Below are 21,740 nucleotides of genomic sequence, written 5' to 3'. Positions count from 1 at the left end.
GGGTGACTTGTGTGGCTCGGACCAGGTTCTGTTACCCAGAATCCTTTGCAAACCTCAATATTTGGCTAAAAAAACACATGTTCCTCACATTTCTGTGGCAGAAAGTTCTGGAATCTGAGAGGAGCCACAAATTTCCTTCCACCCAGCGTTCCCCCAAGTCTCCCGATAAAAATGATACCTCACTTGCGTGGGTAGGACTAGCGCCCACGAAAGGAAAGGGCCCAAAACACAACGTGGACACATCACATTTTTTTTATAAAAAGCAGTGCCTACCTGTGGATTTTGGCCTGTAGCTCAGCCCGCACCTGGGGAAACCTAGCAAACCAGCGCATTTTTGAAAACTAGAAACCCAGGGGAATCCAAGATGGGGTGACTTGCGAGGCTCTGACCAGGTTATGTTACCCAGAATCCTTTGCAAACATCAAAATGTGGCCCAAAAAACACTTTTTCCTCTCATTTCGGTGACAGAAAGTTCTGGAATCTGAGAGGAGCCACAAATTTCCTTCCACCCAGCGTTCCCCTAAGTCTCTCGATAAAAATGGTGCCTCACTTCTGTGGGTAGGCCTAGCGCCCACGAAAGGAAATGGCCCAAAACACAACATGGACACAACATATTTTTTCACAGAAAACAGAGGTGTTTTTTGCAACCCTCAAAATTTGGCTAAAAAAACACATGTTCCTCACATTTCTGTGGCAGAAAGTTCTGGAATCTGAGAGGAGCCACAAATTTCCTTCCACCCAGCGTTCCCCCACGTCTCCCGATAAAAATGATACCTCACTTGTGTAGGTAGGCCTAGCGCCCGCGACAGGATATGCCCCAAAACACAACGTGGACATATCACAGAAAACAGAGCTGTTTTTAGCAAAGTGACTACCTGTAGATTTTGGCCTCTAGCTCAGCCGCCACCTAGGGAAACCTACCAAACCTGTGCATTTCTGAAAACTAGAGACCTAGAGGAATCCACGGAGGGGTGACTTGCGGGGCTCGGACCAGGTTCTGTTACCCAGAATCCTTTGCAAACCTCAAAATTTGGCTAAAAAAACACATGTTCCTCACATTTCTGTGGCAGAAAGTTCTGGAATCTGAGAGGAGCCACAAATTTCCTTCCACCCAGCGTTCCCCCACGTCTCCCGATAAAAATGATACCTCACTTGTGTGGGTAGGCCTAGCGCCCGCGACAGGATATGCCCCAAAACACAACGTGGACATATCACAGAAAACAGAGCTGTTTTTAGCAAAGTGACTACCTGTAGATTTTGGCCTCTAGCTCAGCCGCCACCTAGGGAAACTTACCAAACCTGTGCATTTCTGAAAACTAGAGACCTAGGGGAATCCACGGAGGGGTGACTTGCGGGGCTCGGACCAGGTTCTGTTACCCAGAATCCTTTGCAAACCTCATGATTTGGCTAAAAAAACACATGTTCCTCACATTTCTGTGGCAGAAAGTTCTGGAATCTGAGAGGAGCCACAAATTTCCTTCCACCCAGCGTTCCCCCACGTCTCCCGATAAAAATGATACCTCACTTGTGTGGGTAGGCCTAGCGCCCGCGACAGGATATGCCCCAAAACACAACGTGGACATATCACAGAAAACAGAGCTGTTTTTAGCAAAGTGACTACCTGTAGATTTTGGCCTCTAGCTCAGCCGCCACCTAGGGAAACCTACCAAACCTGTGCATTTCTGAAAACTAGAGACCTAGGGGAATCCAAGGAGGGGTGACTTGTGTGGCTCGGACCAGGTTCTGTTACCCAGAATCCTTTGCAAACCTCAAAATTTGGCTAAAAAAACACATGTTCCTCACATTTCTGTGGCAGAAAGTTCTGGAATCTGAAAGGAGCCACAAATTTCCTTCCACCCAGCGTTCCCCCACGTCTCCCGATAAAAATGATACCTCACTTGTGTGGGTAGGCCTAGCGCCCGCGACAGGATATGCCCCAAAACACAACGTGGACATATCACAGAAAACAGAGCTGTTTTTAGCAAAGTGACTACCTGTAGATTTTGGCCTCTAGCTCAGCCGCCACCTAGGGAAACCTACCAAACCTGTGCATTTCTGAAAACTAGAGACCTAGGGGAATCCAAGGAGGGGTGACTTGTGTGGCTCGGACCAGGTTCTGTTACCCAGAATCCTTTGCAAACCTCAAAATTTGGCTAAAAAAACACATGTTCCTCACATTTCTGTGGCAGAAAGTTCTGGAATCTGAGAGGAGCCACAAATTTCCTTCCCCCCAGCGTTCCCCCACGTCTCCCGATAAAAATGATACCTCACTTGTGTGGGTAGGCCTAGCGCCCGCGACAGGATATGCCCCAAAACACAACGTGGACATATCACAGAAAACAGAGCTGTTTTTAGCAAAGTGACTACCTGTAGATTTTGGCCTCTAGCTCAGCCGCCACCTAGGGAAACCTACCAAACCTGTGCATTTCTGAAAACTAGAGACCTAGGGGAATCCAAGGAGGGGTGACTTGTGTGGCTCGGACCAGGTTCTGTTACCCAGAATCCTTTGCAAACCTCAAAATTTGGCAAAAAAAACACATGTTCCTCACATTTCTGTGGCAGAAAGTTCTGGAATCTGAGAGGAACCACAAATTTCCTTCCACCCAGCGTTCCCCCACGTCTCCCGATAAAAATGATACCTCACTTGTGTGGGTAGGCCTAGCGCCCGCGACAGGATATGCCCCAAAACACAACGTGGACATATCACAGAAAACAGAGCTGTTTTTAGCAAAGTGACTACCTGTAGATTTTGGCCTCTAGCTCAGCCGGCACCTAGGGAAACGTACCAAACCTGTGCATTTCTGAAAACTAGAGACCTAGGGGAATCCAAGGAGGGGTGACTTGTGTGGCTCGGACCAGGTTCTGTTACCCAGAATCCTTTGCAAACCTCAAAATTTGGCTAAAAAAACACATGTTCCTCACATTTCTGTGGCAGAAAGTTCTGGAATCTGAGAGGAGCCACAAATTTCCTTCCACCCAGCGTTCCCCCACGTCTCCCGATAAAAATGATACCTCACTTGTGTGGGTGGGCCTAGCGCCCGCGACAGGATATGCCCCAAAACACAACGTGGACATATCACAGAAAACAGAGCTGTTTTTTGCAAAGTGACTACCTGTAGATTTTGGCCTCTAGCTCAGCCGGCACCTAGGGAAACCTACCAAACCTGTGCATTTCTGAAAACTAGAGACCTAGGGGAATCCAAGGAGGGGTGACTTGCGGGGCTCGGACCAGGTTCTGTTACCCAGAATCCTTTGCAAACCTCAAGATTTGGCTAAAAAAACACATGTTCCTCACATTTCTGTGGCAGAAAGTTCTGGAATCTGAGAGGAGCCACAAATTTCCTTCCACCCAGCGTTCCCCCACGTCTCCCGATAAAAATGATACCTCACTTGTGTGGGTAGGCCTAGCGCCCGCGACAGGATATGCCCCAAAACACAACGTGGACATATCACAGAAAACAGAGCTGTTTTTAGCAAAGTGACTACCTGTAGATTTTGGCCTCTAGCTCAGCCGCCACCTAGGGAAACCTACCAAACCTGTGCATTTCTGAAAACTAGAGACCTAGGGGAATCCAAGGAGGGGTGACTTGTGTGGCTCGGACCAGGTTCTGTTACCCAGAATCCTTTGCAAACCTCAAAATTTGGCTAAAAAAACACATGTTCCTCACATTTCTGTGGCAGAAAGTTCTGGAATCTGAGAGGAGCCACAAATTTCCTTCCACCCAGCGTTCCCCCACGTCTCCCTATAAAAATGATACCTCACTTGTGTGGGTAGGCCTAGCGCCCGCGACAGGATATGCCCCAAAACACAAAGTGGACATATCACAGAAAACAGAGCTGTTTTTAGCAAAGTGACTACCTGTAGATTTTGGCCTCTAGCTCAGCCGGCACCTAGGGAAACCTACCAAACCTGTGCATTTCTGAAAACTAGAGACCTAGGGGAATCCAAGGAGGGGTGACTTGTGTGGCTCGGACCAGGTTCTGTTACCCAGAATCTTTTGCAAACCTCAAAATTTGGCTAAATAAACACATGTTCCTCACATTTCTGTGGCAGAAAGTTCTGGAATCTGAGAGGAGCCACAAATTTCCTTCCACCCAGCGTTCCCCCACGTCTCCCGATAAAAATGATACCTCACTTGTGTGGGTAGGCCTAGCGCCCGCGACAGAATATGCCCCAAAACACAACGTGGACATATCACAGAAAACAGAGCTGTTTTTAGCAAAGTGACTACCTGTAGATTTTGGCCTCTAGCTCAGCCGGCACCTAGGGAAACCTACCAAACCTGTGCATTTCTGAAAACTAGAGACCTAGGGGAATCCAAGGAGGGGTGACTTGTGTGGCTCGGACCAGGATCTGTTACCCAGAATCCTTTGCAAACCTCAAAATTTGGCAAAAAAAACACATGTTCCTCACATTTCTGTGGCAGAAAGTTCTGGAATCTGAGAGGAGCCACAAATTTCCTTCCACCCAGCGTTCCCCCACGTCTCCCGATAAAAATGATACCTCACTTGTGTGGGTAGGCCTAGCGCCCGCGACAGGATATGCCCCAAAACACAACGTGGACATATCACAGAAAACAGAGCTGTTTTTAGCAAAGTGACTACCTGTAGATTTTAGCCTCTAGCTCAGCCGGCACCTAGGGAAACCTACCAAACCTGTGCATTTCTGAAAACTAGAGACCTAGGGGAATCCAAGGAGGGGTGACTTGTGTGGCTCGGACCAGGTTCTGTTACCCAGAATCCTTTGCAAACCTCAAAATTTGGCTAAAAAAACACATGTTCCTCACATTTCTGTGGCAGAAAGTTCTGGAATCTGAGAGGAGCCACAAATTTCCTTCCACCCAGCGTTCCCCCACGTGTCCCGATAAAAATGATACCTCACTTGTGTGGGTAGGCCTAGTGCCCGCGACAGGATATGCCCCAAAACACAACGTGGACACATCACAGAAAACAGAGCTGTTTTTTCGCAAAGTGACTACCTGTAGATTTTGGCCTCTAGCTCAGCCGCCACCTAGGGAAACCTACCAAACCTGTACATTCCTGAAAACTAGTGACCTAGGGGAATCCAAGGAGGGGTGACTTGCGGGGCTCGGACCAGGTTCTGTTACCCAGAATCCTTTGCAAACCTCAAAATGTGGCTAAAAAAACACATGTTCCTCACATTTCTGTGGCAGAAAGTTCTGGAATCTGAGAGGAGCCACAAATTTCCTTCCACCCAGCGTTCCCCCAAGTCTCCCGATAAAAATGATACCTCACTTGCGTGGGTAGGACTAGCGCCCACGAAAGGAAAGGGCCCAAAACACAACGTGGACACATCACATTTTTTTTATAAAAAGCAGTGCCTACCTGTGGATTTTGGCCTGTAGCTCAGCCCGCACCTGGGGAAACCTAGCAAACCAGCGCATTTTTGAAAACTAGAAACCCAGGGGAATCCAAGATGGGGTGACTTGCGGGGCTCTGACCAGGTTATGTTACCCAGAATCCTTTGCAAACATCAAAATGTGGCCCAAAAAACACTTTTTCCTCTCATTTCGGTGACAGAAAGTTCTGGAATCTGAGAGGAGCCACAAATTTCCTGCCACCCAGCGTTCCCCTAAGTCTCTCGATAAAAATGGTGCCTCACTTCTGTGGGTAGGCCTAGCGCCCACGAAAGGAAATGGCCCAAAACACAACATGGACACAACATATTTTTTCACACAAAACAGAGGTGTTTTTTGCAACCCTCAAAATTTGGCTAAAAAAACACATGTTCCTCACATTTCTGTGGCAGAAAGTTCTGGAATCTGAGAGGAGCCACAAATTTCCTTCCACCCAGCGTTCCCCCACGTCTCCCTATAAAAATGATACCTCACTTGTGTAGGTAGACCTAGCGGCCACGACAGGATATGCCCCAAAACACAACGTGGACATATCACAGAAAACAGAGCTGTTTTTAGCAAAGTGACTACCTGTAGATTTTGGCCTCTAGCTCAGCCGCCACCTAGGGAAACCTACCAAACCTGTGCATTTCTGAAAACTAGAGACCTAGGGGAATCCAAGGAGGGATGACTTGTGTGGCTCGGACCAGGTTCTGTTACCCAGAATCCTTTGCAAACCTCAAAATTTGGCTAAAAAAACACATGTTCCTCACATTTCTGTGGCAGAAAGTTCTGGAATCTGAGAGGAGCTACAAATTTCCTTCCACCCAGCGTTCCCCCACGTCTCCCGATAAAAATGATACCTCACTTGTGTGGGTAGGCCTAGCGCCCGCGACAGGATATGCCCCAAAACACAACGTGGACACATCACAGAAAACAGAGCTGTTTTTTAGCAAAGTGACTACCTGTAGATTTTGGCCTCTAGCTCAGCCGCCACCTAGGGAAACCTACCAAACCTGTACATTTCTGAAAACTAGTGACCTAGGGGAATCCAAGGAGGGGTGACTTGCGGGGCTCGGACCAGGTTCTGTTACCCAGAATCCTTTGCAAACCTCAAAATGTGGCTAAAAAAACACATGTTCCTCACATTTCTGTGGCAGAAAGTTCTGGAATCTGAGAGGAGCCACAAATTTCCTTCCACCCAGCGTTCCCCCAAGTCTCCCGATAAAAATGATACCTCACTTGCGTGGGTAGGACTAGCGCCCACGAAAGGAAAGGGCCCAAAACACAACGTGGACACATCACATTTTTTTTATAAAAAGCAGTGCCTACCTGTGGATTTTGGCCTGTAGCTCAGCCCGCACCTGGGGAAACCTAGCAAACCAGCGCATTTTTGAAAACTAGAAACCCAGGGGAATCCAAGATGGGGTGACTTGCGAGGCTCTGACCAGGTTATGTTACCCAGAATCCTTTGCAAACATCAAAATGTGGCCCAAAAAACACTTTTTCCTCTCATTTCGGTGACAGAAAGTTCTGGAATCTGAGAGGAGCCACAAATTTCCTTCCACCCAGCGTTCCCCTAAGTCTCTCGATAAAAATGGTGCCTCACTTCTGTGGGTAGGCCTAGCGCCCACGAAAGGAAATGGCCCAAAACACAACATGGACACAACATATTTTTTCACAGAAAACAGAGGTGTTTTTTGCAACCCTCAAAATTTGGCTAAAAAAACACATGTTCCTCACATTTCTGTGGCAGAAAGTTCTGGAATCTGAGAGGAGCCACAAATTTCCTTCCACCCAGCGTTCCCCCACGTCTCCCGATAAAAATGATACCTCACTTGTGTAGGTAGGCCTAGCGCCCGCGACAGGATATGCCCCAAAACACAACGTGGACATATCACAGAAAACAGAGCTGTTTTTAGCAAAGTGACTACCTGTAGATTTTGGCCTCTAGCTCAGCCGCCACCTAGGGAAACCTACCAAACCTGTGCATTTCTGAAACCTAGAGACCTAGAGGAATCCACGGAGGGGTGACTTGCGGGGCTCGGACCAGGTTCTGTTACCCAGAATCCTTTGCAAACCTCAAAATTTGGCTAAAAAAACACATGTTCCTCACATTTCTGTGGCAGAAAGTTCTGGAATCTGAGAGGAGCCACAAATTTCCTTCCACCCAGCGTTCCCCCACGTCTCCCGATAAAAATGATACCTCACTTGTGTGGGTAGGCCTAGCGCCCGCGACAGGATATGCCCCAAAACACAACGTGGACATATCACAGAAAACAGAGCTGTTTTTAGCAAAGTGACTACCTGTAGATTTTGGCCTCTAGCTCAGCCGCCACCTAGGGAAACCTACCAAACCTGTGCATTTCTGAAAACTAGAGACCTAGGGGAATCCACGGAGGGGTGACTTGCGGGGCTCGGACCAGGTTCTGTTACCCAGAATCCTTTGCAAACCTCAAGATTTGGCTAAAAAAACACATGTTCCTCACATTTCTGTGGCAGAAAGTTCTGGAATCTGAGAGGAGCCACAAATTTCCTTCCACCCAGCGTTCCCCCACGTCTCCCGATAAAAATGATACCTCACTTGTGTGGGTAGGCCTAGCGCCCGCGACAGGATATGCCCCAAAACACAACGTGGACATATCACAGTAAACAGAGCTGTTTTTAGCAAAGTGACTACCTGTAGATTATGGCCTCTAGCTCAGCCGCCACCTAGGGAAACCTACCAAACCTGTGCATTTCTGAAAACTAGAGACCTAGGGGAATCCAAGGAGGGGTGACTTGTGTGGCTCGGACCAGGTTCTGTTACCCAGAATCCTTTGCAAACCTCAAAATTTGGCTAAAAAAACACATGTTCCTCACATTTCTGTGGCAGAAAGTTCTGGAATCTGAGAGGAGCCACAAATTTCCTTCCACCCAGCGTTCCCCCACGTCTCCCGATAAAAATGATACCTCACTTGTGTGGGTAGGCCTAGCGCCCGCGACAGGATATGCCCCAAAACACAACGTGGACATATCACAGAAAACAGAGCTGTTTTTAGCAAAGTGACTACCTGTAGATTTTGGCCTCTAGCTCAGCCGGCACCTAGGGAAACCTACCAAACCTGTGCATTTCTGAAAACTAGAGACCTAGGGGAATCCAAGGAGGGGTGACTTGTGTGGCTCGGACCAGGTTCTGTTACCCAGAATCCTTTGCAAACCTCAAAATTTGGCTAAAAAAACACATGTTCCTCACATTTCTGTGGCAGAAAGTTCTGGAATCTGAGAGGAACCACAAATTTCCTTCCACCCAGCGTTCCCCCACGTCTCCCGATAAAAATGATACCTCACTTGTGTGGGTAGGCCTAGCGCCCGCGACAGGATATGCCCCAAAACACAACGTGGACATATCACAGAAAACAGAGCTGTTTTTAGCAAAGTGACTACCTGTAGATTTTGGCCTCTAGCTCAGCCGGCACCTAGGGAAACCTACCAAACCTGTGCATTTCTGAAAACTAGAGACCTAGGGGAATCCAAGGAGGGGTGACTTGTGTGGCTCGGACCAGGTTCTGTTACCCAGAATCCTTTGCAAACCTCAAAATTTGGCTAAAAAAACACATGTTCCTCACATTTCTGTGGCAGAAAGTTCTGGAATCTGAGAGGAGCCACAAATTTCCTTCCACCCAGCGTTCCCCCACGTCTCCCGATAAAAATGATACCTCACTTGTGTGGGTAGGCCTAGCGCCCGCGACAGGATATGCCCCAAAACACAACGTGGACATATCACAGAAAACAGAGCTGTTTTTAGCAAAGTGACTACCTGTAGATTTTGGCCTCTAGCTCAGCCGGCACCTAGGGAAACCTACCAAACCTGTGCATTTCTGAAAACTAGAGACCTAGGGGAATCCAAGGAGGGGTGACTTGCGGGGCTCGGACCAGGTTCTGTTACCCAGAATCCTTTGCAAACCTCAAGATTTGGCTAAAAAAACACATGTTCCTCACATTTCTGTGGCAGAAAGTTCTGGAATCTGAGAGGAGCCACAAATTTCCTTCCACCCAGCGTTCCCCCACGTCTCCCGATAAAAATGATACCTCACTTGTGTGGGTAGGCCTAGCGCCCGCGACAGGATATGCCCCAAAACACAACGTGGACATATCACAGAAAACAGAGCTGTTTTTAGCAAAGTGACTACCTGTAGATTTTGGCCTCTAGCTCAGCCGCCACCTAGGGAAACCTACCAAACCTGTGCATTTCTGAAAACTAGAGACCTAGGGGAATCCAAGGAGGGGTGACTTGTGTGGCTCGGACCAGGTTCTGTTACCCAGAATCCTTTGCAAACCTCAAAATTTGGCTAAAAAAACACATGTTCCTCACATTTCTGTGGCAGAAAGTTCTGGAATCTGAGAGGAGCCACAAATTTCCTTCCACCCAGCGTTCCCCCACGTCTCCCGATAAAAATGATACCTCACTTGTGTGGGTAGGCCTAGCGCCCACGACAGGATATGCCCCAAAACACAACGTGGACATATCACAGAAAACAGAGCTGTTTTTAGCAAAGTGACTACCTGTAGATTTTGGCCTCTAGCTCAGCCGGCACCTAGGGAAACCTACCAAACCTGTGCATTTCTGAAAACTAGAGACCTAGGGGAATCCAAGGAGGGGTGACTTGTGTGGCTCGGACCAGGTTCTGTTACCCAGAATCCTTTGCAAACCTCAAAATTTGGCTAAAAAAACACATGTTCCTCACATTTCTGTGGCAGAAAGTTCTGGAATCTGAGAGGAGCCACAAATTTCCTTCCACCCAGCGTTCCCCCACGTCTCCCGATAAAAATGATACCTCACTTGTGTGGGTAGGCCTAGCACCCGCGACAGAATATGCCCCAAAACACAACGTGGACATATCACAGAAAACAGAGCTGTTTTTAGCAAAGTGACTACCTGTAGATTTTGGCCTCTAGCTCAGCCTGCACCTAGGGAAACCTACCAAACCTGTGCATTTCTGAAAACTAGAGACCTAGGGGAATCCAAGGAGGGGTGACTTGTGTGGCTCGGACCAGGATCTGTTACCCAGAATCCTTTGCAAACCTCAAAATTTGGCAAAAAAAACACATGTTCCTCACATTTCTGTGGCAGAAAGTTCTGGAATCTGAGAGGAGCCACAAATTTCCTTCCACCCAGCGTTCCCCCACGTCTCCCGATAAAAATGATACCTCACTTGTGTGGGTAGGCCTAGCGCCCGCGACAGGATATGCCCCAAAACACAACGTGGACATATCACAGAAAACAGAGCTGTTTTTAGCAAAGTGACTACCTGTAGATTTTGGCCTCTAGCTCAGCCGGCACCTAGGGAAACCTACCAAACCTGTGCATTTCTGAAAACTAGAGACCTAGGGGAATCCAAGGAGGGGTGACTTGTGTGGCTCGGACCAGGTTCTGTTACCCAGAATCCTTTGCAAACCTCAAAATTTGGCTAAAAAAACACATGTTCCTCACATTTCTGTGGCAGAAAGTTCTGGAATCTGAGAGGAGCCACAAATTTCCTTCCACCCAGCGTTCCCCCACGTCTCCCGATAAAAATGATACCTCACTTGTGTGGGTAGGCCTAGCGCCCGCGACAGGATATGCCCCAAAACACAACGTGGACACATCACAGAAAACAGAGCTGTTTTTTAGCAAAGTGACTACCTGTAGATTTTGGCCTCTAGCTCAGCCGCCACCTAGGGAAACCTACCAAACCTGTACATTTCTGAAAACTAGTGACCTAGGGGAATCCAAGGAGGGGTGACTTGCGGGGCTCGGACCAGGTTCTGTTACCCAGAATCCTTTGCAAACCTCAAAATGTGGCTAAAAAAACACATGTTCCTCACATTTCTGTGGCAGAAAGTTCTGGAATCTGAGAGGAGCCACAAATTTCCTTCCACCCAGCGTTCCCCCAAGTCTCCCGATAAAAATGATACCTCACTTGCGTGGGTAGGACTAGCGCCCACGAAAGGAAAGGGCCCAAAACACAACGTGGACACATCACATTTTTTTTATAAAAAGCAGTGCCTTCCTGTGGATTTTGGCCTGTAGCTCAGCCCGCACCTGGGGAAACCTAGCAAACCAGCGCATTTTTGAAAACTAGAAACCCAGGGGAATCCAAGATGGGGTGACTTGCGGGGCTCTGACCAGGTTATGTTACCCAGAATCCTTTGCAAACATCAAAATGTGGCCCAAAAAACACTTTTTCCTCTCATTTCGGTGACAGAAAGTTCTGGAATCTGAGAGGAGCCACAAATTTCCTTCCACCCAGCGTTCCCCTAAGTCTCTCGATAAAAATGGTGCCTCACTTCTGTGGGTAGGCCTAGCGCCCACGAAAGGAAATGGCCCAAAACACAACATGGACACAACATATTTTTTCACAGAAAACAGAGGTGTTTTTTGCAACCCTCAAAATTTGGCTAAAAAAACACATGTTCCTCACATTTCTGTGGCAGAAAGTTCTGGAATCTGAGAGGAGCCACAAATTTCCTTCCACCCAGCGTTCCCCCACGTCTCCCGATAAAAATGATACCTCACTTGTGTAGGTAGGCCTAGCGCCCGCGACAGGATATGCCCCAAAACACAACGTGGACATATCACAGAAAACAGAGCTGTTTTTAGCAAAGTGACTACCTGTAGATTTTGGCCTCTAGCTCAGCCGCCACCTAGGGAAACCTCCCAAACCTGTGCATTTCTGAAAACTAGAGACCTAGAGGAATCCACGGAGGGGTGACTTGCGGGGCTCGGACCAGGTTCTGTTACCCAGAATCCTTTGCAAACCTCAAAATTTGGCTAAAAAAACACATGTTCCTCACATTTCTGTGGCAGAAAGTTCTGGAATCTGAGAGGAGCCACAAATTTCCTTCCACCCAGCGTTCCCCCACGTCTCCCGATAAAAATGATACCTCACTTGTGTGGGTAGGCCTAGCGCCCGCGACAGGATATGCCCCAAAACACAACGTGGACATATCACAGAAAACAGAGCTGTTTTTAGCAAAGTGACTACCTGTAGATTTTGGCCTCTAGCTCAGCCGCCACCTAGGGAAACCTACCAAACCTGTGCATTTCTGAAAACTAGAGACCTAGGGGAATCCACGGAGGGGTGACTTGCGGGGCTCGGACCAGGTTCTGTTACCCAGAATCCTTTGCAAACCTCAATATTTGGCTAAAAAAACACATGTTCCTCACATTTCTGTGGCAGAAAGTTCTGGAATCTGAGAGGAGCCACAAATTTCCTTCCACCCAGCGTTCCCCCAAGTCTCCCGATAAAAATGATACCTCACTTGCGTGGGTAGGACTAGCGCCCACGAAAGGAAAGGGCCCAAAACACAACGTGGACACATCACATTTTTTTTATAAAAAGCAGTGCCTACCTGTGGATTTTGGCCTGTAGCTCAGCCCGCACCTGGGGAAACCTAGCAAACCAGCGCATTTTTGAAAACTAGAAACCCAGGGGAATCCAAGATGGGGTGACTTGCGAGGCTCTGACCAGGTTATGTTACCCAGAATCCTTTGCAAACATCAAAATGTGGCCCAAAAAACACTTTTTCCTCTCATTTCGGTGACAGAAAGTTCTGGAATCTGAGAGGAGCCACAAATTTCCTTCCACCCAGCGTTCCCCTAAGTCTCTCGATAAAAATGGTGCCTCACTTCTGTGGGTAGGCCTAGCGCCCACGAAAGGAAATGGCCCAAAACACAACATGGACACAACATATTTTTTCACAGAAAACAGAGGTGTTTTTTGCAACCCTCAAAATTTGGCTAAAAAAACACATGTTCCTCACATTTCTGTGGCAGAAAGTTCTGGAATCTGAGAGGAGCCACAAATTTCCTTCCACCCAGCGTTCCCCCACGTCTCCCGATAAAAATGATACCTCACTTGTGTAGGTAGGCCTAGCGCCCGCGACAGGATATGCCCCAAAACACAACGTGGACATATCACAGAAAATAGAGCTGTTTTTAGCAAAGTGACTACCTGTAGATTTTGGCCTCTAGCTCAGCCGCCACCTAGGGAAACCTACCAAACCTGTGCATTTCTGAAAACTAGAGACCTAGAGGAATCCACGGAGGGGTGACTTGCGGGGCTCGGACCAGGTTCTGTTACCCAGAATCCTTTGCAAACCTCAAAATTTGGCTAAAAAAACACATGTTCCTCACATTTCTGTGGCAGAAAGTTCTGGAATCTGAGAGGAGCCACAAATTTCCTTGCACCCAGCGTTCCCCCACGTCTCCCGATAAAAATGATACCTCACTTGTGTGGGTAGGCCTAGCGCCCGCGACAGGATATGCCCCAAAACACAACGTGGACATATCACAGAAAACAGAGCTGTTTTTAGCAAAGTGACTACCTGTAGATTTTGGCCTCTAGCTCAGCCGCCACCTAGGGAAACCTACCAAACCTGTGCATTTCTGAAAACTAGAGACCTAGAGGAATCCACGGAGGGGTGACTTGCGGGGCTCGGACCAGGTTCTGTTACCCAGAATCCTTTGCAAACCTCAAAATTTGGCTAAAAAAACACATGTTCCTCACATTTCTGTGGCAGAAAGTTCTGGAATCTGAGAGGAGCCACAAATTTCCTTCCACCCAGCGTTCCCCCACGTCTCCCGATAAAAATGATACCTCACTTGTGTGGGTAGGCCTAGCGCCCGCGACAGGATATGCCCCAAAACACAACGTGGACATATCACAGAAAACAGAGCTGTTTTTAGCAAAGTGACTACCTGTAGATTTTGGCCTCTAGCTCAGCCGCCACCTAGGGAAACCTACCAAACCTGTGCATTTCTGAAAACTAGAGAACTAGGGGAATCCACGGAGGGGTGACTTGCGGGGCTCGGACCAGGTTCTGTTACCCAGAATCCTTTGCAAACCTCAAGATTTGGCTAAAAAAACACATGTTCCTCACATTTCTGTGGCAGAAAGTTCTGGAATCTGAGAGGAGCCACAAATTTCCTTCCACCCAGCGTTCCCCCACGTCTCCCGATAAAAATGATACCTCACTTGTGTGGGTAGGCCTAGCGCCCGCGACAGGATATGCCCCAAAACACAACGTGGACATATCACAGAAAACAGAGCTGTTTTTAGCAAAGTGACTACCTGTAGATTTTGGCCTCTAGCTCAGCCGCCACCTAGGGAAACCTACCAAACCTGTGCATTTCTGAAAACTAGAGACCTAGGGGAATCCAAGGAGGGGTGACTTGTGTGGCTCGGACCAGGTTCTGTTACCCAGAATCCTTTGCAAACCTCAATATTTGGCTAAAAAAACACATGTTCCTCACATTTCTGTGGCAGAAAGTTCTGGAATCTGAGAGGAGCCACAAATTTCCTTCCACCCAGCGTTCCCCCAAGTCTCCCGATAAAAATGATACCTCACTTGCGTGGGTAGGACTAGCGCCCACGAAAGGAAAGGGCCCAAAACACAACGTGGACACATCACATTTTTTTTATAAAAAGCAGTGCCTACCTGTGGATTTTGGCCTGTAGCTCAGCCCGCACCTGGGGAAACCTAGCAAACCAGCGCATTTTTGAAAACTAGAAACCCAGGGGAATCCAAGATGGGGTGACTTGCGAGGCTCTGACCAGGTTATGTTACCCAGAATCCTTTGCAAACATCAAAATGTGGCCCAAAAAACACTTTTTCCTCTCATTTCGGTGACAGAAAGTTCTGGAATCTGAGAGGAGCCACAAATTTCCTTCCACCCAGCGTTCCCCCACGTCTCCCGATAAAAATGATATCTCACTTGTGTGGGTAGGCCTAGCGCCCGCGACAGGATATGCCCCAAAACACAACGTGGACATATCACAGAAAACAGAGCTGTTTTTTGCAAAGTGACTACCTGTAGATGTTGGCCTCTAGCTCAGCCGGCACCTAGGGAAACCTACCAAACCTGTGCATTTCTGAAAACTAGAGACCTAGGGGAATCCAAGGAGGGGTGACTTGCGGGGCTCGGACCAGGTTCTGTTACCCAGAATCCTTTGCAAACCTCAAGATTTGGCTAAAAAAACACATGTTCCTCACATTTCTGTGGCAGAAAGTTCTGGAATCTGAGAGGAGCCACAAATTTCCTTCCACCCAGCGTTCCCCCACGTCTCCCGATAAAAATGATACCTCACTTGTGTGGGTAGGCCTAGCGCCCGCGACAGGATATGCCCCAAAACACAACGTGGACATATCACAGAAAACAGAGCTGTTTTTAGCAAAGTGACTACCTGTAGATTTTGGCCTCTAGCTCAGCCGCCACCTAGGGAAACTTACCAAACCTGTGCATTTCTGAAAACTAGAGACCTAGGGGAATCCACGGAGGGGTGACTTGCGGGGCTCGGACCAGGTTCTGTTACCCAGAATCCTTTGCAAACCTCAAGATTTGGCTAAAAAAACACATGTTCCTCACATTTCTGTGGCAGAAAGTTCTGGAATCTGAGAGGAGCCACAAATTTCCTTCCACCCAGCGTTCCCCCACGTCTCCCGATAAAAATGATACCTCACTTGTGTGGGTAGGCCTAGCGCCCGCGACAGGATATGCCCCAAAACACAACGTGGACATATCACAGAAAACAGAGCTGTTTTTAGCAAAGTGACTACCTGTAGATTTTGGCCTCTAGCTCAGCCGCCACCTAGGGAAACCTACCAAACCTGTGCATTTCTGAAAACTAGAGACCTAGGGGAATCCAAGGAGGGGTGACTTGTGTGGCTCGGACCAGGTTCTGTTACCCAGAATCCTTTGCAAACCTCAAAATTTGGCTAAAAAAACACATGTTCCTCACATTTCTGTGGCAGAAAGTTCTGGAATCTGAAAGGAGCCACAAATTTCCTTCCACCCAGCGTTCCCCCACGTCTCCCGATAAAAATGATACCTCACTTGTGTGGGTAGGCCTAGCGCCCGCGACAGGATATGCCCCAAAACACAACGTGGACATATCACAGAAAACAGAGCTGTTTTTAGCAAAGTGACTACCTGTAGATTTTGGCCTCTAGCTCAGCCGCCACCTAGGGAAACCTACCAAACCTGTGCATTTCTGAAAACTAGAGACCTAGAGGAATCCACGGAGGGGTGACTTGCGGGGCTCGGACCAGGTTCTGTTACCCAGAATCCTTTGCAAACCTCAAAATTTGGCTAAAAAAACACATGTTCCTCACATTTCTGTGGCAGAAAGTTCTGGAATCTGAGAGGAGCCACAAATTTCCTTCCACCCAGCGTTCCCCCACGTCTCCCGATAAAAATGATACCTCACTTGTGTGGGTAGGCCTAGCGCCCGCGACAGGATATGCCCCAAAACACAACGTGGACATATCACAGAAAACAGAGCTGTTTTTAGCAAAGTGACTACCTGTAGATTTTGGCCTCTAGCTCAGCCGCCACCTAGGGAAACCTACCAAACCTGTGCATTTCTGAAAACTAGAGAACTAGGGGAATCCACGGAGGGGTGACTTGCGGGGCTCGGACCAGGTTCTGTTACCCAGAATCCTTTGCAAACCTCAAGATTTGGCTAAAAAAACACATGTTCCTCACATTTCTGTGGCAGAAAGTTCTGGAATCTGAGAGGAGCCACAAATTTCCTTCCACCCAGCGTTCCCCCACGTCTCCCGATAAAAATGATACCTCACTTGTGTGGGTAGGCCTAGCGCCCGCGACAGGATATGCCCCAAAACACAACGTGGACATATCACAGAAAACAGAGCTGTTTTTAGCAAAGTGACTACCTGTAGATTTTGGCCTCTAGCTCAGCCGCCACCTAGGGAAACCTACCAAAGCTGTGCATTTCTGAAAACTAGAGACCTAGGGGAATCCAAGGAGGGGTGACTTGTGTGGCTCGGACCAGGTTCTGTTACCCAGAATCCTTTGCAAACCTCAATATTTGGCTAAAAAAACACATGTTCCTCACATTTCTGTGGCAGAAAGTTCTGGAATCTGAGAGGAGCCACAAATTTCCTTCCACCCAGCGTTCCCCCAAGTCTCCCGATAAAAATGATACCTCACTTGCGTGGGTAGGACTAGCGCCCACGAAAGGAAAGGGCCCAAAACACAACGTGGACACATCACATTTTTTTTATAAAAAGCAGTGCCTACCTGTGGATTTTGGCCTGTAGCTCAGCCCGCACCTGGGGAAACCTAGCAAACCAGCGCATTTTTGAAAACTAGAAACCCAGGGGAATCCAAGATGGGGTGACTTGCGAGGCTCTGACCAGGTTATGTTACCCAGAATCCTTTGCAAACATCAAAATGTGGCCCAAAAAACACTTTTTCCTCTCATTTCGGTGACAGAAAGTTCTGGAATCTGAGAGGAGCCACAAATTTCCTTCCACCCAGCGTTCCCCTAAGTCTCTCGATAAAAATGGTGCCTCACTTCTGTGGGTAGGCCTAGCGCCCACGAAAGGAAATGGCCCAAAACACAACATGGACACAACATATTTTTTCACAGAAAACAGAGGTGTTTTTTGCAACCCTCAAAATTTGGCTAAAAAAACACATGTTCCTCACATTTCTGTGGCAGAAAGTTCTGGAATCTGAGAGGAGCCACAAATTTCCTTCCACCCAGCGTTCCCCCACGTCTCCCGATAAAAATGATACCTCACTTGTGTAGGTAGGCCTAGCGCCCGCGACAGGATATGCCCCAAAACACAACGTGGACATATCACAGAAAACAGAGCTGTTTTTAGCAAAGTGACTACCTGTAGATTTTGGCCTCTAGCTCAGCCGCCACCTAGGGAAACCTACCAAACCTGTGCATTTCTGAAAACTAGAGACCTAGAGGAATCCACGGAGGGGTGACTTGCGGGGCTCGGACCAGGTTCTGTTACCCAGAATCCTTTGCAAACCTCAAAATTTGGCTAAAAAAACACATGTTCCTCACATTTCTGTGGCAGAAAGTTCTGGAATCTGAGAGGAGCCACAAATTTCCTTCCACCCAGCGTTCCCCCACGTCTCCCGATAAAAATGATACCTCACTTGTGTGGGTAGGCCTAGCGCCCGCGACAGGATATGCCCCAAAACACAACGTGGACATATCACAGAAAACAGAGCTGTTTTTAGCAAAGTGACTACCTGTAGATTTTGGCCTCTAGCTCAGCCGCCACCTAGGGAAACTTACCAAACCTGTGCATTTCTGAAAACTAGAGACCTAGGGGAATCCACGGAGGGGTGACTTGCGGGGCTCGGACCAGGTTCTGTTACCCAGAATCCTTTGCAAACCTCATGATTTGGCTAAAAAAACACATGTTCCTCACATTTCTGTGGCAGAAAGTTCTGGAATCTGAGAGGAGCCACAAATTTCCTTCCACCCAGCGTTCCCCCACGTCTCCCGATAAAAATGATACCTCACTTGTGTGGGTAGGCCTAGCGCCCGCGACAGGATATGCCCCAAAACACAACGTGGACATATCACAGAAAACAGAGCTGTTTTTAGCAAAGTGACTACCTGTAGATTTTGGCCTCTAGCTCAGCCGCCACCTAGGGAAACCTACCAAACCTGTGCATTTCTGAAAACTAGAGACCTAGGGGAATCCAAGGAGGGGTGACTTGTGTGGCTCGGACCAGGTTCTGTTACCCAGAATCCTTTGCAAACCTCAAAATTTGGCTAAAAAAACACATGTTCCTCACATTTCTGTGGCAGAAAGTTCTGGAATCTGAAAGGAGCCACAAATTTCCTTCCACCCAGCGTTCCCCCACGTCTCCCGATAAAAATGATACCTCACTTGTGTGGGTAGGCCTAGCGCCCGCGACAGGATATGCCCCAAAACACAACGTGGACATATCACAGAAAACAGAGCTGTTTTTAGCAAAGTGACTACCTGTAGATTTTGGCCTCTAGCTCAGCCGCCACCTAGGGAAACCTACCAAACCTGTGCATTTCTGAAAACTAGAGACCTAGAGGAATCCACGGAGGGGTGACTTGCGGGGCTCGGACCAGGTTCTGTTACCCAGAATCCTTTGCAAACCTCAAAATTTGGCTAAAAAAACACATGGTCCTCACATTTCTGTGGCAGAAAGTTCTGGAATCTGAGAGGAGCCACAAATTTCCTTCCACCCAGCGTTCCCCCACGTCTCCCGATAAAAATGATACCTCACTTGTGTGGGTAGGCCTAGCGCCCGCGACAGGATATGCCCCAAAACACAACGTGGACATATCACAGAAAACAGAGCTGTTTTTAGCAAAGTGACTACCTGTAGATTTTGGCCTCTAGCTCAGCCGCCACCTAGGGAAACCTACCAAACCTGTGCATTTCTGAAAACTAGAGACCTAGGGGAATCCAAGGAGGGGTGACTTGTGTGGCTCGGACCAGGTTCTGTTACCCAGAATCCTTTGCAAACCTCAAAATTTGGCTAAAAAAACACATGTTCCTCACATTTCTGTGGCAGAAAGTTCTGGAATCTGAGAGGAACCACAAATTTCCTTCCACCCAGCGTTCCCCCACGTCTCCCGATAAAAATGATACCTCACTTGTGTGGGTAGGCCTAGCGCCCGCGACAGGATATGCCCCAAAACACAACGTGGACATATCACAGAAAACAGAGCTGTTTTTAGCAAAGTGACTACCTGTAGATTTTGGCCTCTAGCTCAGCCGGCACCTAGGGAAACCTACCAAACCTGTGCATTTCTGAAAACTAGAGACCTAGGGGAATCCACGGAGGGGTGACTTGCGGGGCTCGGACCAGGTTCTGTTACCCAGAATCCTTTGCAAACCTCAAGATTTGGCTAAAAAAACACATGTTCCTCACATTTCTGTGGCAGAAAGTTCTGGAATCTGAGAGGAGCCACAAATTTCCTTCCACCCAGCGTTCCCCCACGTCTCCCGATAAAAATGATACCTCACTTGTGTGGGTAGGCCTAGCGCCCGCGACAGGATATGCCCCAAAACACAACGTGGACATATCACAGAAAACAGAGCTGTTTTTAGCAAAGTGACTACCTGTAGATTTTGGCCTCTAGCTCAGCCGCCACCTAGGGAAACCTACCAAACCTGTGCATTTCTGAAAACTAGAGACCTAGGGGAATCCAAGGAGGGGTGACTTGTGTGGCTCGGACCAGGTTCTGTTACCCAGAATCCTTTGCAAACCTCAAAATTTGGCTAAAAAAACACATGTTCCTCACATTTCTGTGGCAGAAAGTTCTGGAATCTGAAAGGAGCCACAAATTTCCTTCCACCCAGCGTTCCCCCACGTCTCCCGATAAAAATGATACCTCACTTGTGTGGGTAGGCCTAGCGCCCGCGACAGGATATGCCCCAAAACACAACGTGGACATATCACAGAAAACAGAGCTGTTTTTAGCAAAGTGACTACCTGTAGATTTTGGCCTCTAGCTCAGCCGCCACCTAGGGAAACCTACCAAACCTGTGCATTTCTGAAAACTAGAGACCTAGAGGAATCCACGGAGGGGTGACTTGCGGGGCTCGGACCAGGTTCTGTTACCCAGAATCCTTTGCAAACCTCAAAATTTGGCTAAAAAAACACATGTTCCTCACATTTCTGTGGCAGAAAGTTCTGGAATCTGAGAGGAGCCACAAATTTCCTTCCACCCAGCGTTCCCCCACGTCTCCCGATAAAAATGATACCTCACTTGTGTGGGTAGGCCTAGCGCCCGCGACAGGATATGCCCCAAAACACAACGTGGACATATCACAGAAAACAGAGCTGTTTTTAGCAAAGTGACTACCTGTAGATTTTGGCCTCTAGCTCAGCCGCCACCTAGGGAAACCTACCAAACCTGTGCATTTCTGAAAACTAGAGAACTAGGGGAATCCACGGAGGGGTGACTTGCGGGGCTCGGACCAGGTTCTGTTACCCAGAATCCTTTGCAAACCTCAAGATTTGGCTAAAAAAACACATGTTCCTCACATTTCTGTGGCAGAAAGTTCTGGAATCTGAGAGGAGCCACAAATTTCCTTCCACCCAGCGTTCCCCCACGTCTCCCGATAAAAATGATACCTCACTTGTGTGGGTAGGCCTAGCGCCCGCGACAGGATATGCCCCAAAACACAACGTGGACATATCACAGAAAACAGAGCTGTTTTTAGCAAAGTGACTACCTGTAGATTTTGGCCTCTAGCTCAGCCGCCACCTAGGGAAACCTACCAAAGCTGTGCATTTCTGAAAACTAGAGACCTAGGGGAATCCAAGGAGGGGTGACTTGTGTGGCTCGGACCAGGTTCTGTTACCCAGAATCCTTTGCAAACCTCAATATTTGGCTAAAAAAACACATGTTCCTCACATTTCTGTGGCAGAAAGTTCTGGAATCTGAGAGGAGCCACAAATTTCCTTCCACCCAGCGTTCCCCCAAGTCTCCCGATAAAAATGATACCTCACTTGCGTGGGTAGGACTAGCGCCCACGAAAGGAAAGGGCCCAAAACACAACGTGGACACATCACATTTTTTTTATAAAAAG

The sequence above is a fragment of the Pleurodeles waltl genome, chromosome 8 (genome assembly GCF_031143425.1).
Source record: "Pleurodeles waltl isolate 20211129_DDA chromosome 8, aPleWal1.hap1.20221129, whole genome shotgun sequence".
NCBI lineage: Eukaryota > Metazoa > Chordata > Amphibia > Caudata > Salamandridae > Pleurodeles > Pleurodeles waltl.
The sequence above is the reverse complement of the archived record's forward strand: the minus strand, read 5'-3'. Positions refer to the sequence as shown.